Below are 25,205 nucleotides of genomic sequence, written 5' to 3'. Positions count from 1 at the left end.
ACGAAAAGATGAAAAACTAAGAGAATGGTTTTATAGTAATAATTCAAACAGCTGTAGTAATTTTCCACACTTTTTTTAAATTTTCTATACCGGTTTCAATGCTTACGCATCATTTTCAAGAGCTATCTAACCTAAGAGCAGCAAGCCTGGCATATATGTATATTTTAGGTAGGTGTAAGTGAGGCAAAATATAGAAGTAGGAATGGGGGGTGGTTGAGGTTGGGTACTCATTCGCGGGATGTCTATTCAGGGTTATCGGAAAAGTTTTCAATGGAGGAGGAGGGAGTCTCACCTTCAGGAAAGGTGAGGTCATCGTCGGTGGTGGTGGAGAAAATTCCATTTGCATCGGCGAAGCAGCACGCGGGCGAAAGGAGAGCGATAAGAGTGGCGTCGCACAGTGAGCTAGAATCGTAAAAAGCTGGCCAAGACCTCAAAAACGATTTTTTTGAGCAAGGAAGTGGAAACTTCGCATACATATTCTCAAATAAATTGTGGATAACTTTCCAGATTATTTCTTGCCAGTGTTTTCACGTTAACAATATATGTGAGGTCAAAGTTGCACAAATTTAGCGAAAAACTACCAACCTCGATTTTTTATGAAAATCGCCAACTTTATCCTCGTGGTTTCATGAATAGTTTTATGGACAAAACTGTTTTACCATCTTAATTGACGCTTCTTTTTATTCCATTTGAAGGGTTTTTAAAGATTTTGTTTCATCAATAACCATAGATATATAACAAAATGGCGGAGCCTGTTTTCAGCCCATTTTTTTACATAAACGTAGAGAAAAAGTAGATATTGCCTCGGACTTCCGCCTAGTGACTGATACCATGTCGTTGTATGAAGCTTCTGAATTGTGGATCTAAAGTCAAACCTTGCACCAATTTGCAACCCCGACTTTAAAATCGCTTTTTCCAGCATGCGGTCGCCTCCGGTTCTGACCGGCGGAGAGTACGGCGATGCGGCAAGCGAGTGGATGCAATATGGTCTCATTCACTTTTATATGTGGATAATAGATATAATAGTAATAGACGCTTCCTAGCTAAAAAAAATCGTTTTTGAGGTTTTAGCCAGCTTTTTACAATTCTAGCCCACTGTACGACGTTCTGTCTTATGGTCGTAAGAGACCATGAGACCGTGGGGACCGACTTTCAAAAGTCGGTCCCCACGGCCAGCGCGACCAACTACGTTTTCCGCTGATCTCGAACTTCGGGTATTTCCTATACCTTCTGTGACTTGAAAGTGCCAGTTTGCCTCTCATCGCCCGCGAAAGTCTTACCGATGCTTTCTTCACTATTCCTAAATTCTTCGCGACCTCCCCGACTCTTGGTGCCAGAACACAAGGCGAAGGATAAGTTCTCAGTCACGCGATTCTCACCCTGATAGCATTCTGAGATAGATAGTCTGAGTAGTCCGGCTTGCACCAAAGAATAGCGAAACGTATCTGCGTCACAACTCACACATAAGGAAGAAACAAAAGTTGTAATTGACGACTTAAAGAGAATTATAAACGTTACCTACAAAATAACATCCTTGATATGCCATTACACCTAATCATTACCAAGCACCATCAATGTATATTGCTCTATTTTCAAGTACTTTAAGCACTCTGGTAAGCGCATTCATCATTTCTAAGCATTTTGTAGGGATACATATTATCCTACAGTTTTCTACGTGTCTCATCGCACGAGGAATCAAAAATACTAATGTGCACGAAATTATTGTTTACTTCGGTGTTATATTTATTCCAGTCGTTACTAACATTTCACTACGCAAATATTTAAATAGTGCTTGATATATTCAAGATATCAGTAAGTAATTAACCCACATCTTCATGCTCAACGAAAGTTCTAATGTCTTAATAGTTGTCATAAATATATTTTCGATAGTTAAAAACCATCGGAAGTATTAATTATACGACTTGTTTGCTTATTTATTAATATTTTAAGGGAAATTTAGTTATCTTTTATCCTTGCCCGCTTTCATTGAGAGCTCAAACTAAGTCTTTCCCCTTTTTCGTTTTTATTTTGTTCTGATAGAATCAATCATAATAGGCGCCTGGTGATATCATGCATGTGTCCTCCACATTATTAGGCATAATAGTTTCCTACCAATAATAGAACTTACACTCACGTAATGAATACCTTGAGTCAGTCTTACGGGTGAACAACAACTCATCATATTTCTACCAACACAAAACTACACATGCATAATTTTCATCCAATAAAAATATACCGTGTTTGGTACCTGATGATTATTTCTGCATAATTATTACAAACTATATTTATTATCTACCAAATATATTGCTTAGGATGTAGCCTGTGACAGTGCAGAAACTTAGACGACGAGGAAAGAGCAAGAAAAGAATAAAGACATCCGAGATGAGAGTATAAAAAAGAACGGAAAAGGTGTGATGGACGGAGAGGAAAAGAAATGAAGTGCTATCATAGAGTAAGTACATACTCTCTCTATGGTGCAATTCATAGTGGAGAGATTAGAGGTTAAAGGGGAGAGGAAGGATGAAAGTAAGGATATGGATAGAATGAAAAGGCTTAATGCGAATGGGCGTTACTGTTAATTTAAGTGGTAAAGAGAAGTTGGGAGGGGCGCAGGCAGGCAGGGCATTCGTAAATCGTCCATAAAGTCCAACATTATCAGCATACCTTTAATAATAATTAAATACTCAATTTTTCATTTCACAAGGGCAGGCAAATTATGTTTTTCCATTACCACCAAAACAGGTAGCCTCACAACCATAATGCCACGCTTATGTTTTCGTACTATTTTTCTCAAAAAAAAAAAACACTGAACAATACTAATGTGCGAGTATTCCCCATTAAGAAAAGGGCAACATTTCCTACGACTCTTCTTCGCGACGCATTGTGGTCTAAAAGCCTGCCATTTTACTCAATGCCCATAAATATCTCGCTACTTCATGCCTTCACCATCGCGCTGCTTACATTTTTCGCCGGTAGTTGGCGATAGTCTTCTGGGATTCGCGGCAACAGTCCTTGCGCAATCTGACATACGTGCGAAGGCGCAATCAAAATTGCGTCGTGTAAAGCGGTGAATGGTTAGAACACATGCGAGAATGCGTGGACGCGAGACGGCAAAATAGCCATGTTCTAATTTCGTTCATGCATTCGCGCAATTCCACGCCATTTTAGAAATTAATGCAGCTCTGCGCAATTCCGTGTACCGTGTAAAACGGCCTTTACATAGAGGTGTCCTCCCTCTATGCCCCAGGGAGACTTTGAGGTAGCATACCACATTTATGCACTTTTTGATATTTTGTTTTCAGTTCTTGGCCTCTGTATTGTAACCGACGCCGTTTGGCCGGCCGCATTGAGGGTCGAACGGACGTTTTGAAAAAGGGAGAGCCTTACCTCGTAGTCAAGTGGAGGTTCATTTTCCTTTGTATTTGTGTGTGCGTGTGTGGATTGCCCCGCTATGCGAGTGAGCGGTGTGGACGTGATTCATTCCCCCCCCTCCCCCTTCAATTCCCTCTTATCCGAGTCCCTGCATTGTGCAACGACGAAGAAATCCCCCCCTCCTCCCCAGTGTGGTATGACTCGGGGGCGTCCATCTAAGGACCCTCCCACGGCCCCACCCCAGGTATGCCACCCCGAATTTCGGGGGATATAAACCCTGCGTTTTTGGCCGCCGAGAGGAGAATAAGGAAAAGAGACGGGTCACGCGGGGCGTGAGTGTGCGAAGCTGAAGGAAGAAGTCGGCCTGGTTTTTCGTTATTGAAGTGTTGCCAGCGACGTACGCAGCCGGAGGAGATTCGTCGGGACGTGGCTCGGGTGGACCGGACCGGAAGTTGAGGCGCGGCGTGAAAAAAGGAGACGGGCCGATAATTTTCCGTCGCCAAAGAAAAGCCGTCACGCGCCATCCCACCAAGGAGACACGGCGGAAGGCAACATCCCTCACCAGGAGCCGCTACGAAAGCAGGAACTCGGCCCTCGGCGTTGACGCGACCCGGATCCGATAAGTACCATAATCCCGAATCCCTACCACGAAATAAGACAATTCCCCTTCCCCAAGATTTAAGAAGATCCCGGACCAGTGTCGTCTATGAACCCCTAACTGATCCCCAAGTTGTCCCCCCATTCAGTGTAGAAGAACCCCCCCCCCCATCTTTACTGTGTTCCGATTCCCCCAAATTCCCCCCAGGTGTGCGAGTGTGTATGTGTGTATTAGTTTGTAAGGACAGGGTACGTTTTTCTTGTGATTATACTGTATTTAACTTGGTGATCAGATGGTGCAAGATGATTCTCGCCTGACTGATGAAATCAATCAGGCGAGAATTAGTTATTTCACTTGTTTGTTCAATTTTCATTTAATGTTATATTCAGTCGAACTCTAGCATACGCCCGCAAGGAAGCAGAAGTTTGATGTATGATTTTGTACTTCGATTATTTATTATTTTCATTAAATTTGTGTTAAACGAAGGATTTGTAGAAGGCTCTCGTTCTTTCAAGCGCACCGATCACCAAGAGATCGCTCATACGTTCCATTCCCTTACCGCGCACCCCTTCCCATTCCTCTCCCAAAGAAAAAAAACCCCTTCCCCTTTTCTTCCCAAACCCCATTCCCTCGCCCGAGGTGCATGGGATATCCACGCTACACCTCTGCCCTCCCCTTTTGCCCTCCAATTCCCCTTTTCCCGAATGTGCCCCGGCACGAGGGGTCACATCATAACATTGTGACTTCAAAGTAACAGTTAGTCTACCCAATCACCTCTCATGTAGTACTTTTAGTTTGCTTTTTCCCCTCCCGAGGGCGACCTCTGTCAGGTCTCTGCGCATGGTTGACTTCAATCTTTCAGTGCCGAGTTCATTTTGTTTTATTTTATAATTTTGCTCCAACACATCAATTTGGATAATTTTTTTGCATAATAATTGAGGTAAGTACATCATTATCCTTTTTATTTTGTCGATTCTTGATAATTTCTCTCACAAGGGGAGACCACGAAAGTTGCTCCGCCTTTTTCGATGCCGTATTTTTTATGGCCTTCGGAATGGTGAACACATCCCTGAAATAGTAGTGGTTCCGTTGAATGGGCCTTAGTTTGGCTGTAATTAATTAATTTTTATGCGGTACTTTTCACAATCCGCATATAGTCCCATGATATCGCGCAAATTTCGCGCGGGTCGGGTGGGTTAGTGGTTAGCGTTTACGGCTGCCACCCGGGAGACCAGGGTTCAAGGCTCCGTGACGGCTTTTAATTTTCTTGCCTCCATTATGATCATACGGCGTCAACATTTTTATTAATTTTAATTGCGACAAGCATAGACATGAGACTATTTTTTTATCACCATAATGGCGTTAGGTATTTAAGCAGTGTCATTTCAAACACGGAGATACGACGACTACACTAGCATGGGGTTGGTGTGCGCCAAATTGTTAATTTTTTCATTGGTTATACTGATCAACTTCCACATTAATAATGGAAACCACTCTTGCTAGAGCACATGCCATTAAAGGCTCGCGGCGACCAACAACATCCGTACAGACATCATTAATAAGAACAAAAAACGATTATGAAATGCCATATTTCTCGAACACTTGTAATTCACTTTACTCCAAAGGGAATTTACTTACACAGTACCTATGTGCTAAAATAACCATTCCGAAATATAATTTCCATTAATAAATAGGATGAAATAAAAGTTTATGACCCTGGACCGAACGTGCTGGCGTATAAAATACGTCATTCTTCGAAAACCAAGGATTTCAACATCGTGCGTACATTCTGGGCCAGAATGGTCTCGTGTATTCCTACAATGTACTTTGACTGTCTATATTGCGAGTTTTCAAAGTTCGAGGTACTGTAGCTAATTTTTTTTAGATCAGCAAGAGGAACCCGTCACACGTGGAGTATAAATTACGCCGGGAGACCGGCCGTATACCACCTCTGTACCTTTATATCTGTATCACCTATAAATGTATAAGATTTTACTAATTTCTACAAGTAAAGATTAATTTTAACAAAAATCGAGTATTATCATATATGCACATAACATAGGCAAAGTACGCCATTCGCCCGGTTGTGAAGCAATAGCAATCGCGCCCGCTAGAGGGTTAAAAGCAACAATTACACCAAATGTGTCTTGTGCTCGCCGCTTCCCAAAATCTTCCGTAGCCCTTCCAATATAATAACAAGATATGCACCAACAAATGTCATTTCTACCAAAAAAAGCCACTGTTTTAGCCCCCCGTTAATCTTTCGTTATGTTTTTGAGTAGAAAGTGGAGCCTCCACTTCTCCGCGTTGAAAATGACACTGCTTAAATACCTAAACGTCATTATGGTGATAAAAAAAATTGTCTCATGTCTATGCTTGTCGCAATTAAAATTAATAAAAAAGTTGACGCCGTATGATCACAATGGAGGCAAGAAAATTTAAAGCCGTCATGGAGCCTTGAACCCTGGTCTCCCGGGTGGCAGCCGTAAACGCTAACCACTAACCCACCCGACCCGTTTGAGATTAGCGTGATATCATGGGACTATATGCGGATTGTGAAAAGTACCGCATAAAAATTAATTAATTACAGCCAAACTAAGGCCCATTCAACGGAACCACTACTAGTTCAGGGATGTGTTCACCATTCCGAAGGCCATAAAAAATACGGCATCGAAAAAGGCGGAGCAACTTTCGTGGTCTCCCCTTGTCAGTATATTTGAATGATATATATATATATATATATATATAGCTTTGTGACTTGTATGTCACAATGGGGTATAATGGTAGTTGTACCAGTTTTCTTTTTTACATGGTTGTAACTCACATTCTTTATATATAGCGGGGCCCGGCATCATGGCTAAATGCGCAATTTGGCCACGCCCCCCTGGCTTCCCGCTATTGGAGAGGATAGGGCGCGCCCCCTCCATGGTTTGAAGATATCCCGCCACTGGAGAGCCCGCAGCGCGCTGTCAGTCGGCCATTGAACCCGTCGAGTATGAATGGGAGGGGAGAGAGTGGGGGGAAGGACGACGACTGAAAGCCAGAGATTACGTGACTCCCTAGACCCCAACGTAAAGCAGATTGTGGTCGAGGGGGAAGCAACGGCGGTGTAGGTCAAGGACGAACATCAGCTGACGGGGAAAACTATCTAGAGGAAACTGAAGCCATTAGCGGAAGAGATGTAGTGGATGCGTTCATGTATTGGTTAGTTGATTGGTAGTGTAGCTTACTAACTTATGTATCCTAACTTAATGCATGTTTCTGAATTTTCCTACTACATAATTCCAACGGCATGTTTTGTATGTGTAATATTTATAAACCTGCCACGTGAACGGCGGTGAAATATACTAGAATTGCTACGACAAAAAATTCCTCTGGACCGGGAATCGAACCACGGACCTTTGGCTTTCCGGGCTTTACTTCTAATGGCAATTATACCGAGCCTCATCGTACTAGGTGTTAGGCCCTCGCGGTCCATCAAGGATGGCAACGCGAGGGAGAAAGGACTTCCAAGAAGCCACAACCGGTTGAGAGCCTCAAACCTGCGCTTGTGAGTATGAATGTAGCTGACTGGAAGACGGCTTCGCTGCTTTGAGTATTTTACGCAAATTTTGGATATCAGAGGCACAAAGCTGATGATTGCAACTTTATTTGGGCACTTATATATATAATAATAATGGTTTTAAAGGCAAACCACGGTCTATACCAAACTTAATAGCTATTAGAATGGCAAAGCCGAAGAGGTTTCAGCATAGTTGTGTTGACAGTAGTTATTTTACGTAAAAAAGTATTTCACAAGCATCAAGGCGCGACATTAATATGTCCTTAATTTGTTTTTCTTTAATTATAAATGGTTTTCAAGGCATGACAGGACCCGTTCAGAAGTTAAGTAATTGCAATTAAAACGGTGAAGCAGAAGAGGTTTCATCACGGTATTGTTGGCAGTATTTATCGGTAGTAAAATTATGTAAAACATTTACTCATTAGCATAAAAGCCGGTTATTGAAGGATTGCTACTATATTTTAATGTAATAATAAATGGTTATCATGAGCTTATAGCCCTTTAGCAGCTACGTCATCATCTAACGACGTATCTAGCAGTAATGAGGTTTCTGAATACAGCCCAAAGGGTGACATCATCTGTTCATAAACTTTCGTCGGGAGTCGGTAAATACACTGAACGCATGCTGTAAACATTGTTTGCGCGCTTTTAAATTAATTATAGTAATCATTCAATATCTCGCGAAGGAAAACTTAGGCCCCTATTAGCCGAGGCAACCAGACGCGCGACCGGTGGCGCGTCTGGTTGCCTCGGCTAATAGGGGCCTGAGCAACCCTAGGTGGAAGGCGCGGTTGCGGGGCTCAGGCGACTGGAAAGTCTGGTGGCGCGTCTGGTTGCCTCGGCTAATAGGACTCATTTGATTCTATGCCCCACGACTGACCAGTTCCACCGGACGCGCCACCGGTTGCGCGTCTGGTTGCCTAGGCTAATAGGGGCCTTAGATTTACATGTGATTTTCTTTTTTTAATTCAGAAAATATTTTCTACCCGCCTGTTGAATAAAAAAATTCAGGCTAGTCCCCTTTTAGCTGGTGGATACCTACAATGTAGGTCCTACATACCCTACATTTTTTTTCGTGAGTTAGTGACCATAAATGAAATGTATACAACCTTTGGATTCCAATAAATATTTCAAATATAGATCTTGGAAATATTTCAGTGTAAATATTCGCTAAGGAATCCCCCCCCTCTCACTACCTTCCTCTCCCATTCTTCCACTCCTCTCTTTCCCCTCCCCACAACGCAGAAATGCTCAGCTGAGTCGCACTGTGAGAGCGTCTCTCCGAAGTGTTCTGTGACCGGTGAATGCAGCTCACCAAAAGAATCGTTCATGCCATTAATAGGCTGAAGGCTACCGTTCAAAAATCTCACAAAAAATGACAACGTTTATGTATACACATTGGCTAATTGTAGTTGAAGCCATGGAATAGGTCTCTGAAAATTTTATTCGCACTTGGCAGAATCATGTCTCCAACGAGGACCTTTGAAATACGCTATTCCATAGAAATATCTTAGTTTTCCTTCGCCGATTCTATTTTTAGAAGTTTGAGTCTCACAGTTGCTATGCAGAGGGTCGTATGCAGTATCTTTGAAAATCAATTGTGCTGGATTAAAATTAAATGCTACCTGAAAAATGGCGAATCCTCTTCCATTGGAGAAAGTCGATGAACACCAATTAGTTTTCCTCTCGCTCACTCCTCTGTAATTTTCACTTTCATCCGGTGTGAATCATTACAACAAAATGCATATTCACACTAAAAATATACATGCACTCAAACTATTAGCTATCACTTTCACGTAACACACGGTAAAACACTAAACAGCCGCACTGAATTACCATTTCAGGAAACGATGTTTCGGGAAAACTTTCAAATAATTCACTATCAACTTCCACGTATTGAGAGTTGAGACCATGGTCGAGACCACAGATATATACTTCTATATATATACGTGTATATATCTGTGGTTGAGACGCAGCAAGTAGTTCCACGGGTTTCCGTCTGAGGGCGATAGCGGATAGTGGTCGGCAGCAAGGTCGGTAAAAGCCAGGTCGTGTCACGCACTTGACCAATGTAATCCGCCATCTTGATTCTCCAGCGCGGCGGGAATTCAAATTTTACGTGCATTTAAATGGGAGACATAGGTAAAAGGAAACACGGTTTTCTCACAACGTAATCGATGCAGGGCAATAAAATTTTTTTTATAAATAGTTAATAAAATGGAAATTTATAATACGTCTGTATTTTGAGTCTATGGTCCACGGTTCGACTCTAGAAAAATTGTCAACTCACGGGAAAAATAAATTTCGCACTGCAGCGCTCTGGATGCATGGGTTGTAAGGCACCATGTCTTACTTCCTTATTTAGGAAGTCTGGTACATGAAAATTTCCATGGTCATAGATAATTATAATATACTTGCGAAAACGGGCAGCTTTTGACACTGAAGACCTCGGTTCGACTCGAGAAAAATTGTCAACTCACGGGAAAAATAAATTTCGCACTGCAGCGCTCTGGATGCATGGTTTTTAAGGCACCATGTCTTACTTCCTTATTTAGGAAGTCTGGTACATGAAAATTTCCATGGTCATAGATAATTATAATATACTTGCGAAAACGGGCAGCTTTTGACACTGAAGACCTCGGTTCGACTCTAGAAAAATTGTCAACTCACGGGAAAAATAAATTTCGTACTGCAGTGCTCTGGATGCATGGGTTGTAAGGCACCATGTCTTACTTCCTTATTTAGGAAGTCTGGTACATGAAATTTTCCATGGTCATAGATAATTATAATATACTTGCGAACACGGGCAGCTTTTGACACTGAAGACCTCGGTTCGACTCTAGAAAAATTGTCAACCCACGCGACAAAAATTTTCTTACTTCAGCGCTCCGGGTGCATAGGTACAAGGAACCATGTTTTATTCCTTTATTTATGAAATTAGATTCATGAAATCTCCCAAGGTCATAGGAAATTATAGTATACTTGATAATACGTGCGGTTTTTAGTCTGACGACCTCGGTTCGACTCTGGAAAAATTTACAAGCCAAGCGAAAAAAACATTCGTTCTACAGCGCTCCGTGTGTATAGGTACAAGGAACCGTGTCTCACTTCCTTAATCAGGAAGTCCGGTGCATGGAATTTTCCACGTTCATAGTTAATTACATTATACTAGATAATAAGGGCGGTTTTTGACCCTGAAGATCTCGGTTCAACTCTGAAAAAATCCCCAACCCACACAACAAAAATTGTCTTCAGCGATCCGGGTGAATAGGTACAAGGAACCATGTTTCATTCCTTCATTTATGAAGTTAGATTCAAGAAATCTCCCAAGGTTATAGGAAATTATAGCATACCTGATAATACGGGCGGTATTTTAGTCTGACGACCTTGGTTCGACTCTCGAAAAATGCCCAAACCAAGCGATAGGATGACTAATCTAAGAGGGTTGTGAATTTGTTAACATTGCTACTCCAAATCATGTATGTAATACTAGAACCATCTGCTTGCCAATTTTCTAAGAATCATGACAAATAATCCGACTGCAACTGCATTTAATTCAGCACAGAGCAAATGCATTCCAAATTACACCCAGACCATTAACAATTAAAATACTTATTGAGATGAATTGCTGGATAGAAATAAAAAAAGCTGGCACATCGTAATCACATCCTTATATTATAATAAAATTCACTACAATCTCCACAGTTCAGTAAATCACATTACTGTTTACAATTACAGTCATATAAAGTAATGTTTGATCATTAAAACGGAAAGTCATGGGCAATAGAATATTTTTCCAGAATAAATAAAACATAATTTTGTTGAAATAGTAGTACAATTTGATCAAACTAATTTCAAAACAGATGCACATAATTTAAGGCTTTTAAAACATCCATTTAAAGGTGCACTGCCATAATGTCTAGACTTTAAGGAATGATGATTTTGCTAATGCTGGCAAATGTAGCAGAAAGGTCCACACAACAGGTATCACCCTCAGGATTACAAATCCAGCCTGCCACTTAATGCATAGTACCCTGTCCCGGATTAAGAAGAACAGTTTTTCAAATAGTTCATGATTATCCACTGCACCAGGCTTGTCACGCCTTCCCTCGGCCTATGATCCGATGGGACCGCCTACCATAGCTAATACCCGGCAGCTCCCGGCAGGCTCCGATCTCCTGAGTCGTGGGCTGACCTCATAGGAATTTCAATTTTATGGGCGCCAGGCAACCAGAGTTGCCTTCCTATGGACAGCACTGAAGGGAGGCTTCACACAATTGTCACACTTAACATGGCAATTAATTTATTGCAGAATTTAACAAACATAAAGATTTCCTTTTAAACAAATACCAATAAATTACAGTGCGACATACATACAAGATACCATGAGAATATTGTCTTTTCTTCTGGTACCAAATTTGAAGATTCGAGACAGGAGAATGCTGGATCTCGGCTCATATCTGCCAAAAGGCAGCCGGATCTCTGAGACAGGAGAATGCTGGATCTCGGCTCATATCTGCCAAAAGGCAGCCGAATCTCAGCTACGTATATCCAGGAAATCACCTGAGTGGTGTCCACAGCCCCAGAGTACTTGCCCGAAGAGCGTCGGGAGATACGGCTTAATATCCTTCGGGCGCTTTCTCAATGCATAGGCTGGACACTCTCTGAGTCGACCACTGTCGACCGGTCTCCTGTCTACTCTCTCTCTGTCTCCCGTCTCCCCGTCCTCACACACGCATATTCGCTCGCCTCTCTCCCCAGACTCGCCTCCTGGCTGACGCATCGTTACCTGGGCTCTCCCGGCCAGCCCACCGACCTATCCAGGAGGGGAGGGGGGTTTGGTGGGAGGTGGGTGTGTAGGTAGGGGAAGGATTATTTGGGAAGGGGAGGGGTGGTTTGGTGGGAGGTGGGTGTGTGGGTAGGGGAAGGTTTATTTGGGAAGGGGAGGGGTGGTTGCCTGAACCATGACTCCGCACGCCCAGCGAAGGGAATACGGGGGAAATGGGAGAGTGAGTCACCGTGGAACCGGCCGGTTAAGGCAAGCCCAGTGGAGTTTTCAGGGTGAACGTTACATTCCCCCCCCTTCCTAAATAAAAAATTTTTCCCTGGAAAAATTTTTGTATTACACCAGCTTTAGGTCTTTTATATGCCAGGGACCATCTGTTAGTCCCTGTTCATCCTGGAGAAGGTAAGCCTTATTTCCTACTTTAGAGTGGACTAGATAAGGACCTAAATATTTTGGTGCTAATTTGGAAGAAAAGTAATTAGCAGCATTGGATTGTACAAAGTTTCTCCTTAAAACTTTCTGTCCGGGCTCTATATTCACATCTCTCCTCCGCAGGTTATAGTAATGGGAATTCTTTTTATAAGCTTGCTGTAATCGCTCAACAACTTCCTTCCTTATTTCCTTGACCTTCTCTAGGTGTTCTAAATGTTTTCTACGATTTTGAAAATCTGGAATCTCTCTACCATTAATTTGTATTTTCCTTAACGTCCCATTTAAGAAAATCTCTTCCCCAAATACTAGTTTATGAGGACTACATCCTGTCACCTCATGATCGGCAGAATTTATGGCATAATTAATTTTAGATAAATTTTTATCCCAATGGCGATGATTGTTGCCAACATATGCAGCTATCATGGTTTTTATTACCCTATTAACTCGTTCTGTGGGATTGCTCTGGGGATGGTAATAAAAATTATACATAATTTTTACACCATACTTCTCACATAAATCTTTAACCTTATTACTCTTATATTGCACACCATTGTCACAAAGTAAAGTATGGGGAGCCCCAAATTTCAAGAACACATCATCCTCTAAATGGTTTCTAACATTGTCGGCGGTTGCCTTTCTCATCGGTTTCATTATTACATATTTTGAAAACATACAACAGGTCACTACTAAATACATGAATCCATTAATTGACTTAGGCAAAGGCCCGATAATGTCAGATGATACTATCTGAAAAGGTTTTGTAACAAGTCTTTGATCTCCCATGAATCCCAATGGTGCATTCTGAGTAGCCTTGTATTGATTACAAATATCACAACTTTTAATATATTTGACAACATCTGCCTTCATCTTAGGCCAATAATATAATTTTCTTAGTCTACTAACTGTTTTCAGACACCCATAATGCCCTGCTGCCGGATCATCATGGCATTCTATCATTACTTCTTTCCGCAAATCCTTTGGGATGATTCTAACCCACTGATGAGATTGGTTCCAACCTGGATCAATATATTTATAGATCTGATAATCTTGGACCTTAAATTTTGGATATGACTCAGGTTTATCTATTATTCCTTTTCTCAGACTCTCATACCAAATATCTTGGCTCTCTCCCATGACTGTAATTAAGTTTAAACTTATCCCATCATTCGGTAATGGGTTTCTAGATAAAGCGTCTGGAACAGTATGTTCCTTCCCTTTTCTATGCACAATCTTAAATCGGTATTGCTGCATTCTGACAGCCCAACGACCCAATCTCCCTCTGGGGTCTTTTAAATTATTTAACCAAACTAAACTAGCATGGTCTGTTACCACAGTGAACTCATAGCCCTCAAGATATCCTCTCAGCTTTTCAATAGCCCACAATACAGCTAAGCATTCAAGTTCAGTAGTACAATATTTCTTTTCTGCCTTAGAGGTGCCCCTACTAATAAAAGTTATCACCTTATCTTCTTGGTACAAGACTGCCCCTAGACCTTGATTGCTAGCATCACAGTGTAATTCAAATTCTTTTGAAAAATCAGGACATGTTAAAATAGGAGCGGATATTAATTTCTCCTTAATAACTTTAAAAGAATGCTCACATTCCTCTGTCCAATCATACTTATTCTTTTTGGAAGTTAAAGCATTCAAAGGCTGCATGATGCTAGAGAAATTCTGAATAAATTTTCGATACCAAGAAGCGAGCCCTATAAACCTCTTAAGCTCAGTGACATTGGTTGGGCGAAGAAATCCAGCTATTGCCTTAACTTTATCTGGATCTACTTGAAGTCCCTTTTCGTTTACCAAGTAACCTAAATATTTTAACTCATTTCTACAAAAACAACACTTATTTAAATTCAGTGTCAAGTTAGCTTTATCTAAACGATCGAGTATCTTATAGAGGAGTTCTAAATGGTGTTCAAATGAATTGGACACTACTATTATATCATCTAAGTAACAAAACACAAAGGGTTTTAAATCTTCCCCTATCACCTTGTCTATGAGACGCTGCCAAGTAGCAGGACTTGTATTCAAACCTTGAGGCATTCTTTTAAATTGAAACAGGCCTTTCCCTGGAATTACAAATGCAGTCTTTTCTTGACTTTTCTTTTCTAAGGGAATTTGAAAAAATGCGGACTTTATATCCAATGAACTCAAGTACCTAGTGTTTCGCAACTGAACAAGAATATCCTCTACCTTTGGCAGAGGGTAAGCATCTGGTTTAGATACTTTGTTCACCTCTCTTAGGTCTACAACCCATCTATAGGAGTCATCTGGTTTCTTAATCAATAGCACAGGAGATGCCCATGCACTATTTGAAACTTCTACTATGTCTTGGTCTAATAGTTCTTCTATGCCCTTATGCAATATTTCCAATAATTTGGGAGAATATGAGTAATAACGCCGTTTAATTGGAGGCGAATCACCTGTATCAATTACATGTTCCACTAAATTGGTACAACCTATCCCCCTTCTACCTATAGTTTCTCGATAATCTCTCATCAATTTCTCTAATTGACTCTTTTGATTTTCATTTAGCTTGCGCTTAGAGATTACTGACTCCACAGAGTTAACACTGATTGGTGTTTCCAGTTTACAAGTACCCTTTAATAAATTTGGTTGTAAGCCCATAATCCACCAAAAATCAACACCAAGAATGAAATCATAAGTGATATCTGGTACCACTAAAAACTCGCATATTCTGGTAATATCCTCTACTTCTACAGGTAAGCTCACTATTCCTTTTACCTGACATTTATTCCCATTTGCAACTTGAATACTAGAGTATGTGGGTTTTTCAAGAGACAGCTTAAGTTTGGACAAAGATTTCCAACCTGATTTACCAATAACTGAATGAGTGGCTCCTGAGTCTAACAATCCATAAAATTTCAGACCATAAACTGAAATTGGCAGATAAATCCTACTATCTCTTTCCATTTCCAACTTCACCAAGTCTAGATTCACATAGGGGGGAACTAAATAATTTAGAGAGTACGAGTGCCCCTTGTCGGACTCTCTCCTTAGTTTTCCTGTCTCTGTGGCTTATAAGTTCTATCAATTCTATTACCCCTTCTACAATTTGGACAATTTCTGGTTATTTCATTTTTGTACCCACAGCGATGACAAAATATTTTAGAGGATAATTTGCATTCTGAGAATCTATGCCCATTTTGGTCACAATTCCAACATTTAATACCCTCTCTTTTTATCCCTATAGACTGCACCAATGGTTTTTGAGATGCCCTAAATTGGAAAGTTTTATTAAAGGCCAAGTCGGGTTCTAAAGATCTAACCTTGTTCATTTTTGATGCCTCATATTGTTCAATACGGAATTTATTCAAATCTAGTTCCTTGCCAATCGATTTCAATTGCTTAATTGACAACACTGGTTGCAAAGCTAACTTTTCCAGATAATAGGGAGCTAAATTTCTTTTAATCTGACTTAACTTTTCTTCCTCTCCGACTTCTTTACTTAGTCTATCATATAGTCCTAACATACAGGCTATGAATGTCCCCACTGACTCAGTCATCCCTTGCTTCCTGTTTCTAATTTCTTGGAGTAAATTCTCCTCAAAGTCCAAAGGAAGAAACTCTGAGCGAAGCATAACCTTGAGTTCCTCCCAACTAGAGATATCATTCCTCACCGACCGAAACCAAAGTAGAGCTTGCCCCTCAAATAATTCCACTGCCCCAAGAAGCAATCCAGCTTCTGACACTCCACGGGCTATTGCAAGTTCCTCTATCCTGACAATAAATGCATTTACACTTTCTGAGGGACTACCACTAAATGTAATGTTCCACTTATGTAATTGTGGTCTACCCTCATAATTTCGGTCTGTTCTCATATTCCCACGAGTCTCTCTATGAAATGTATTAACATCCTGACAATTTTCATACTGATCTGTTGCAACATTAACTTCAGGTCTCCTATGACCCTGTAAGCTTTGTCTTTCAACTTCTGGTCCTGAAGAAGAGGACATGGAACATATATCTGGACTTTGGTACTCTACTCCTTCTCCTAAGTTACTAAACAATGTACTCAATTGTTTTAAATTGCGATAAATCACTTTACCCTTTTTTCTGTCTCCCCCTTGACACCTGGGAAAGATATAACTAATCCTGTTATTTAAGTGATACAACAGAGTTTTAATTCTCCTGGGCGAGGTTTCCTTCCCACCCTTCTTAATATCCTGTATGGCCAATTGTACTAAAGTGAGTTTCGATTCAATTACTAAAAGTTCTGACTCTATTTCAACGCTTTCTTCCTCCTTAAAGCCACCCATAGGTTGGTCACTACGCAATAATTCTCTGAGAGCCCCTCTTAAAACATCTATTCCTTCATCTGTACCAGCTGAGCCCCCGCGCACTCCGACTTCGTAGATCAGCTCATCCTTAGTTAAACGGTTAACCTCCATTCTGGCCAATCACAGAAAACATACGGTCTCACCAATCTCGAGTGCTCTCCTCCGGCTGGAAAAATTTCCTTTCTTTCCCCGGAAGTCCAAATCGTTCAAGGCGAAGATCGAGCACTCTCCAGTCTGGTCCATCCACTGAATACCTCTGCCTTTCTGGCTTAATTTTATACCCTGTTACTTGAAAGAAAATTTAAACAAATTTTAGAATCAATTCCACAAGATATTTCTTAACCTATACATTGACATACACTACATAATAATCAATAAATGATTGTATCAACTCAGAAAATTTGAAATTAAATCTTAAGTGTCTACAACTTGAAATCACAACATTATTCAAGCCTCTAAGCACAAATCAAGAGCAGGCACTTCACAATTTTCACTTAAACAGTTCAACACAAATTATAAAACACGTAGTAATGAGTCAATTAAACAATCCTTGATCTTGTAAGGCACTAATAAATGCTTTAAACTAAGTTTGCTTCTCCAGTAAAATGAATCAAAGTTCAAACTGCCGTCAAGCAAGTCGCCGTTGCCGCCCCACGTTGGGCGCCATTTTGTCACGCCTTCCCTCGGCCTATGATCCGATGGGACCGCCTACCATAGCTAATACCCGGCAGCTCCCGGCAGGCTCCGATCTCCTGAGTCGTGGGCTGACCTCATAGGAATTTCAATTTTATGGGCGCCAGGCAACCAGAGTTGCCTTCCTATGGACAGCACTGAAGGGAGGCTTCACACAATTGTCACACTTAACATGGCAATTAATTTATTGCAGAATTTAACAAACATAAAGATTTCCTTTTAAACAAATACCAATAAATTACAGTGCGACATACATACAAGATACCATGAGAATATTGTCTTTTCTTCTGGTACCAAATTTGAAGATTCGAGACAGGAGAATGCTGGATCTCGGCTCATATCTGCCAAAAGGCAGCCGGATCTCTGAGACAGGAGAATGCTGGATCTCGGCTCATATCTGCCAAAAGGCAGCCGAATCTCAGCTACGTATATCCAGGAAATCACCTGAGTGGTGTCCACAGCCCCAGAGTACTTGCCCGAAGAGCGTCGGGAGATACGGCTTAATATCCTTCGGGCGCTTTCTCAATGCATAGGCTGGACACTCTCTGAGTCGACCACTGTCGACCGGTCTCCTGTCTACTCTCTCTCTGTCTCCCGTCTCCCCGTCCTCACACACGCATATTCGCTCGCCTCTCTCCCCAGACTCGCCTCCTGGCTGACGCATCGTTACCTGGGCTCTCCCGGCCAGCCCACCGACCTATCCAGGAGGGGAGGGGGGTTTGGTGGGAGGTGGGTGTGTAGGTAGGGGAAGGATTATTTGGGAAGGGGAGGGGTGGTTTGGTGGGAGGTGGGTGTGTGGGTAGGGGAAGGTTTATTTGGGAAGGGGAGGGGTGGTTGCCTGAACCATGACTCCGCACGCCCAGCGAAGGGAATACGGGGGAAATGGGAGAGTGAGTCACCGTGGAACCGGCCGGTTAAGGCAAGCCCAGTGGAGTTTTCAGGGTGAACGTTACAGGCTGCTAGAAAACATAACATATAAATACCATGAGACAAAGTAAACCGAAGAGTTAACAATGTAATTAATTGAACAAACCATTCATTTTGAGATGCACAAGTATGTTCATGGGAAATCAACATTCAAAAGGAAAAAGTTATGTTCATCCAAGTTATCATTATAGGTCAGTGTATAGAATACCCAACAACACTTATACCATGATCCCGAAAAAATCAGAACTATGTAATCGTGTTTGTAGTTAATAGAATAATATCTTCAAATAAATGGATTGTACTAAACATCAATTCCATACTTAAAATCATCAACTTCTAAATACACTGATATTCCTCCTGATGTAAGATCCTAATAAAATCCTTGCAAACCTGAAACACAATTAAAAAGACTATCGGAAACAGTACATATTACATAATTTCCAAGGATTGCAGATAGCAGTAGTCTCACACATTATCCAAATATGTAAAATAAAGTTGAAATGCCATTCACCATTACCATATGCCTGCAAAATGACAAGTTCACAGCAATGCATAAGGCCTCATATACTCCAATAGCATATACCAGTTCATGCCATTAGAATGTATTTTCCAGTTCCCAAACTCAACCTAGAAAGAATAAAAATATTTAGCTCAAAAAAGGGTGGGAAAACTAGGGTGGAAATACATATCAATGAAAGGGCTATGAAAGAATCATTTACTCACACATGTGTTCTCCTGAGACATCTCCTCAAACTTTTTTCAAAAGTGTTTCCCGTGACACTCTCACTTGCTTCCTTAAATTCTCCAGATATCAATCCGCAATTCACATCATTTTGAAAGGTCCTATCAGTAACATTTCCCCCTCTTATTGACCATATAACACAGCTACGCCCGCCTGGAAGAAAAAAAAATAGAATAACCTTGGAAATACATATCAATGAAAGGGCTATGAAAGAATCATGTAATCACACATGTGTTGTCATGAGACAGCTTATCCAGCTTATTTCATCATGGTTTCCAAAGATTATCGGACTTCATCATCCCCACTGGTAAAAAATTCTAAGATTTCTTGATGCAGCTACCTGCTCAATTATCATATTAACTAATCTTATCACCCCTAAATATTTCTTCTGTTTCACATCCTTCTTCACCTATTCCACATTTTTTTTTAGGCATCCTCTTCCATTCTTGCCACCCACTTGTCTCTCGACCATTGTCTTCATCAGGCCATTATGTATAAGATGTGGCCTATTAGATTGTTCTGTCTCGTATAAAGGTTTCCATGAGGCTACACCTCTCTCCTACTCTTCTTAGGACTTCCCCATTACTAACTCGATCCATGAAATCCACTTCATATATCTGTAGCACTACATTTCTCCTACATACAGTAGCCTCTATCAATGCACTTTACCTGCCTTAATTGTCTAAGGCTCACTTTGATATAGTACAGTAGTCGAAAAAAAAGTCTTGAAAATGGTACAGTGTAACCGAAACTAGTCGGCAATAAAGTGTGTTTTTGTAGAAAAGCTAAGTAATTTCCTTCCAACCATAAAAAATGGAATTCTACGAAGTAAAGGCCTCAACGATTCAGTGCATTCCCTGACTCATGTAAACAAGGATGGTTGCCAAACCTTCTTTGTTTCCGAAATAATGGCAATGTCAGAAATAAATTTTAGCATGATAATTTTTTCTCCATTTACATTCACTCACTAATCCTCTTCCTTATTGTCATGGATGGCTTCATCCAGGTAAATGCTTAAAGTTATCAGTGACAAGCACAGCCTTGTCTCACTACCTTCCAAATTCTTGAATTATAACAGCTTTGCCCTGATTTTATCTAACTTAAGAGACAGCTTATCAAACTTACTTCACCAACGTTACCAAAGATAATCGGACTTCACCATCCCCACAGGTCAAAAATACTAAGATTTTCCTAAAGCAATGTCCCTGATGGGTATCTCATTTGCTCCACCATTGAAGACAGATCAACCTAGAAGAAAGAAAATAATTATAAGGACATCCTTGGATACATTTCGAAAAGGCAAGACAAATGAAAAATGCACCTACATACTCATGCTTGCCAATCATTCATCTTCATAGACTGTTTCCACAATGTTCTGAATGAGACTCACTTGCTCCCATAGTTAACACAGATGTTATTCCATTCTTCAAATCATTTAACAACTCTCATGACTAACATGTTCACAATTCACCAAACCATAGATGACAAAGGAACCTAGGAAAGTGATAACATGTCCATATGATAATAATAAACTCTCATTGAATGCTTATTAATTGTCTAAAGTTGATGTTAATTAGTTAGAAATTGTAAATATTGCCAATCCCAATAATGAATGTAATACTAGAATAATCCGCATGCAAATATTCCAAGAATCACGGCAAATAATCTGACACAGTGATGTCAGTGTGCACTCAGGTGAGCCTTTAGGTACATTAAAGATTTTACAAATAACTGCAATAGAGGAATATACATCAGAACATTAATTAGAATAGGATGGATTCCAAACTCAATCACTGATTTTAAGTCAGCAAATGCTGCACGGAGCAAATGCATTCCAAATTGAGCAATTAGACTCAGACAATTAACAATGACAAGACAATCATGGATGTAAATAACTGAAGCATAAAGCCTGTTAAATTGTAGGAAGTAGTTGTACAAATCCAGTAGAATACTGCGCTCATGTGTTAATTTTAATGGATATATTATGGGTTGAAATGCACTATAGATACAGGGTGGGGTACAGACATAATGGGTATTAAATGAAACGAAATGATTAATACCCAGCTAAATGCAGGAGATTACCCCGAAAGGAAAGATATGGTGCATCTCAATATGCAGTCAAACTATACTAATAATGTTGCATTGATGGAGAGAGAAATAAATCATCCAGGCTCATCATAATCACATTCTTATATTATAATTCACTACAATCTCCACGGTTAAGTTAATCACAAAACTGTATCTATATTCACAAAAGTCGTATGAGTGTGCACTGATCATTAAGAGGGATAGTTATAATATGTATTTTAACATCCTGGATTAAGAATAACTGTTCTTCAAGTAGTTCATCAATAACCATTGCACCAGGCTGCTAGAAAACACAACATATAAAAACCATTATAAAAAGTATACCAAATGCCAGCAATTCCATACTTAAAGTCATCAACTTCTTAAAATAAACTGATATTCTCCCTGATGTAAGATCCAAATAAAATCCTTGTACATCTGAATAATAGAATTACAAAGACTATTTGAAACAATACATGCTACATAACTTTCACAGGTTGTAAAATCTCACATATTAACCAAACATGAGAATAAAGTTAACATGTAATTCAGCATTTGCCAGCTATATGAAAGGCTGTTCATAGCAATATATAAGGTATCATATTCTTAAATAACACAAGCTAGTTCATGCCATTACTAAATACTACCCAGTTCCCAAACTAATCCTACTAAAATATTTTCTAGCCTATAAAAGGGTGGGAAAAATGTGCACAGTAACATTATTGAAACAAGTTCTAATTCTCTTACATGACTTACCATTTTTTTAATAAATAATCCTCATGTGGCAACCAACTTCTTCCTTAAATTCTCCAGCCATCATTCCATAATTCTACTGATTTCACCATCACTCATGAATACCGTGTTAATGCCTCAACTGACCATAGATCATAATTCAACCTAGAAGAATGATAATAATGATATGAACACCATTGGGAATATGTTGCAACGGAACACAAGATGAAAAAATGCACCTACTTACATATGTGTGGTTATGAGACAGCTTCATAAACTTTTCCGACAATGTTCCCCATAAGACTCTCACTTGCTTCCTTAATTTCTCTATCTACATTCTACAATTCAAATGATTTTACCAGCTCTCATAAGTAACATGTTCACACTTCACCTGACCATGGATCATATATCAACCTAGAAGAATTATTAGAATTAAAAGAACAACCATGGAAATATGTAGCAAGGGAAGGACTGGATGAAAAAATACATCTACTTACACCTTTATGGTTGTGGAACAGCATCTATGACTTCTTTCAATAATGTTCCCCCAGGAAACTGTCACATTGTCCTTAAATTATCCAGCAAAATTCTACAATTCCAATGATTTTACCAGCTCTCATGAGTAATATGTACACGCTTCAACTGACCATAGACCATAGTTAGTTCAACCTAGAAGGATGACAATAATGATAAAAACAACCTTGGTAATATGTTATAAATTTATAACAATATTTTGCGATTGCAAGGGAGGACAATGGAAAGAAACATCTACTTACACCTGTGTACTTATGAAACAGCTCCCAAGACTTAGGCAGTATTCCTCATAAGACTGTCACTTGCTTCCTTAATTTATCCAGCAGTCATTCCACAGCTCAAATGCTTTCATGAGTACATTTTTATTTTGTTGCTGCTTCACCTGACTAGCTCATCATAGTTCAACCTGAAAAAATGGCAGAAATAATAGGAACAACCTTGGAAATAGTTTGCATAGGAAGGACAGGTAATGCCTGAGAAAAGCAATGCTCATCACAATAATATCAGATTATAAATTGTATGTGGTCATTTTCAATAAGCTTCACCGTATTGATTCACATCCTACAGTGGGTAATCTATTAACACATATAATGATTAGTATCTATTACAATGTTGAATATTTATTACTTCTTGCATGAATTTGGCCATATAATGTTCAACTTTTGCACTAATCCACAATAAAATGGGCTGATGTTGTTGTACCATTTACACAGTAAATGAATGATAGCATAGATTTATGGTCTATTTTTCCCACACTACTGTTACACTCTCAATAACTTAACCTCACATAATACCACATGTCCTTATTCCCATGAATTCAACACACAATGACTGCACTCAAATAACTGTCAAATAATTGAACTGCCATATATTGATATCCCTATAGCCCACACTTTAATTAAATTCCTGTCAATAGACCCTTCCTTTAAATGAAGATATACTTTGCGACATTCTCAAAAACTACCAGACAACTTTATAAACGGTACATAGGCTTTATATAAATTTATATGCGAAGGAGTCCATGTATGAAGTTATAGGTTACTGCAATTCGGTGTGCATAATATCCAGTATCATGAAAATATCACTTCAACAGCACTGATACAAAAAAGTTAACTGAAAGCCAAACAAATAACGTAACAAGTGATAATTCAATATTCTACTACATAACTCATAAATTTACTACACACTAGCAGAATTAAAACTCGAGTAAAGCATATATTAACCTTCTCGTACATGGTTGCATTGAACTTCACAATCATAATTTGTAAATACTTTTCCATAATATCATAATACACTTACTTTTGCTTTCAGCATCCGGATTTCCTAATTAATCACCAACATCTCGTCCTGTTGATAGTCGGGAACGTCTGGTTCTTCCACCAACTCTCCTCCAGCACACGGGTTGATATCCGAGTTGTTTGGATGCAAGAATTTCTATGCATAACGTATAACGAATGCACGAGTTTAACAGGACATCTTATTACGACTTCCAAAAGTGCATAAAAAACTGAAATTATTAGAAAAGACTAGATTCGACTGTCGCCAATTTGTAATATTAAAACTATGTAAACTTATTCAAACTTTGTATAACTTATCTTCAGAATACATACCTTTTTCCAGAAATCGCTGTTGGAACGGCAGTTTGTTTATGTAGTTTGCGACCATCCTGTTGACGACACTCTTAACTTCTCCGCAGTGAAACAAACCTAAATAATAATATTCGTAAAAATTGAGGAATTTCTGAACAGAGAAGGCATTATCCATTGCACGTATAAAACTGAATTGAAGAAATGTATACTGGCGCAAGCGAGCCTACATACGATCCGATTATTCTACTAATTTACAATGAAAATGCACCATTTCCGTATTATTCCGTATGAAACATGACCCGAAGTAATAAATAACATTGAAAAGTTTGGCACTTTTGCATTACTTAACATAATTTCAAGGCAAAACGTGATGAATCCGTATCAAAATATGCTGGTGACAACAGCGTTGTCAACAACTTTTGAGAAGCCTATATTTCTACTATGTGACGTTCCCTCATTGACATAGGCTATTGCTATAATTATTAAGACTTACGTTGCATATATAAATATTTACAAAGTACAAATACAGGCAAAAAATACTTATAATATTGTCACTTCCTTACCTCACAATGTGCGATGTTATTGTAGATTTCCATTTGTTTCTTCTGCAATATATCGACCAAGGAGCCTCTCTTTTACGATCAGAAGAAAAACGAAATATTATTACTCCGTTTTTCGTGGAATTGGAGCAAATCGGAGCACTGCAGCACACAATTTTTTGAAATTAATTCATATGCCCTATGCAAACACCATGTAAACAATAGACAGGTGGGAACCAAGATGATCAAACCGAAATGCACTATGGGAGCGTGACACGACCTGCCTTTTACCGACCTTGGACGGAAAGATAGCGTGGTGCTGCTACCT

General features: G+C 39.8%; 1 protein-coding gene and 1 long non-coding RNA gene across 5 annotated transcripts in view; both read right to left on the bottom strand.

The window, feature by feature from the left end:
- Positions 1 to 25,205, bottom strand: part of LOC124163990 (tektin-B1) — a 268,288-nt gene that overhangs the window by 125,662 nt on the left and 117,421 nt on the right. The window lies entirely within an intron of this gene.
- On the bottom strand, positions 19,071 to 22,148 carry LOC124163993. Of its 4 annotated transcripts, none has more exons than XR_006865918.1 (5): positions 21,669 to 22,146; positions 20,746 to 20,910; positions 19,644 to 20,664; positions 19,398 to 19,569; positions 19,071 to 19,301 (listed from the first exon to the last, which is right to left on the bottom strand). It is a non-coding gene; the product is annotated as an uncharacterized LOC124163993 (long non-coding RNA). The 4 variants fall into 4 exon arrangements; XR_006865920.1 differs by having other exon boundaries at positions 20,542 to 20,664; positions 21,669 to 21,865; XR_006865921.1 differs by lacking the exon at positions 19,398 to 19,569 and having other exon boundaries at positions 21,669 to 22,148.

This window comes from Ischnura elegans, chromosome 8 (assembly GCF_921293095.1).
Source record: "Ischnura elegans chromosome 8, ioIscEleg1.1, whole genome shotgun sequence".
Taxonomy (NCBI): Eukaryota; Metazoa; Arthropoda; class Insecta; order Odonata; family Coenagrionidae; genus Ischnura; species Ischnura elegans.
This window is presented reverse-complemented; position numbering and strand designations above follow the sequence as displayed.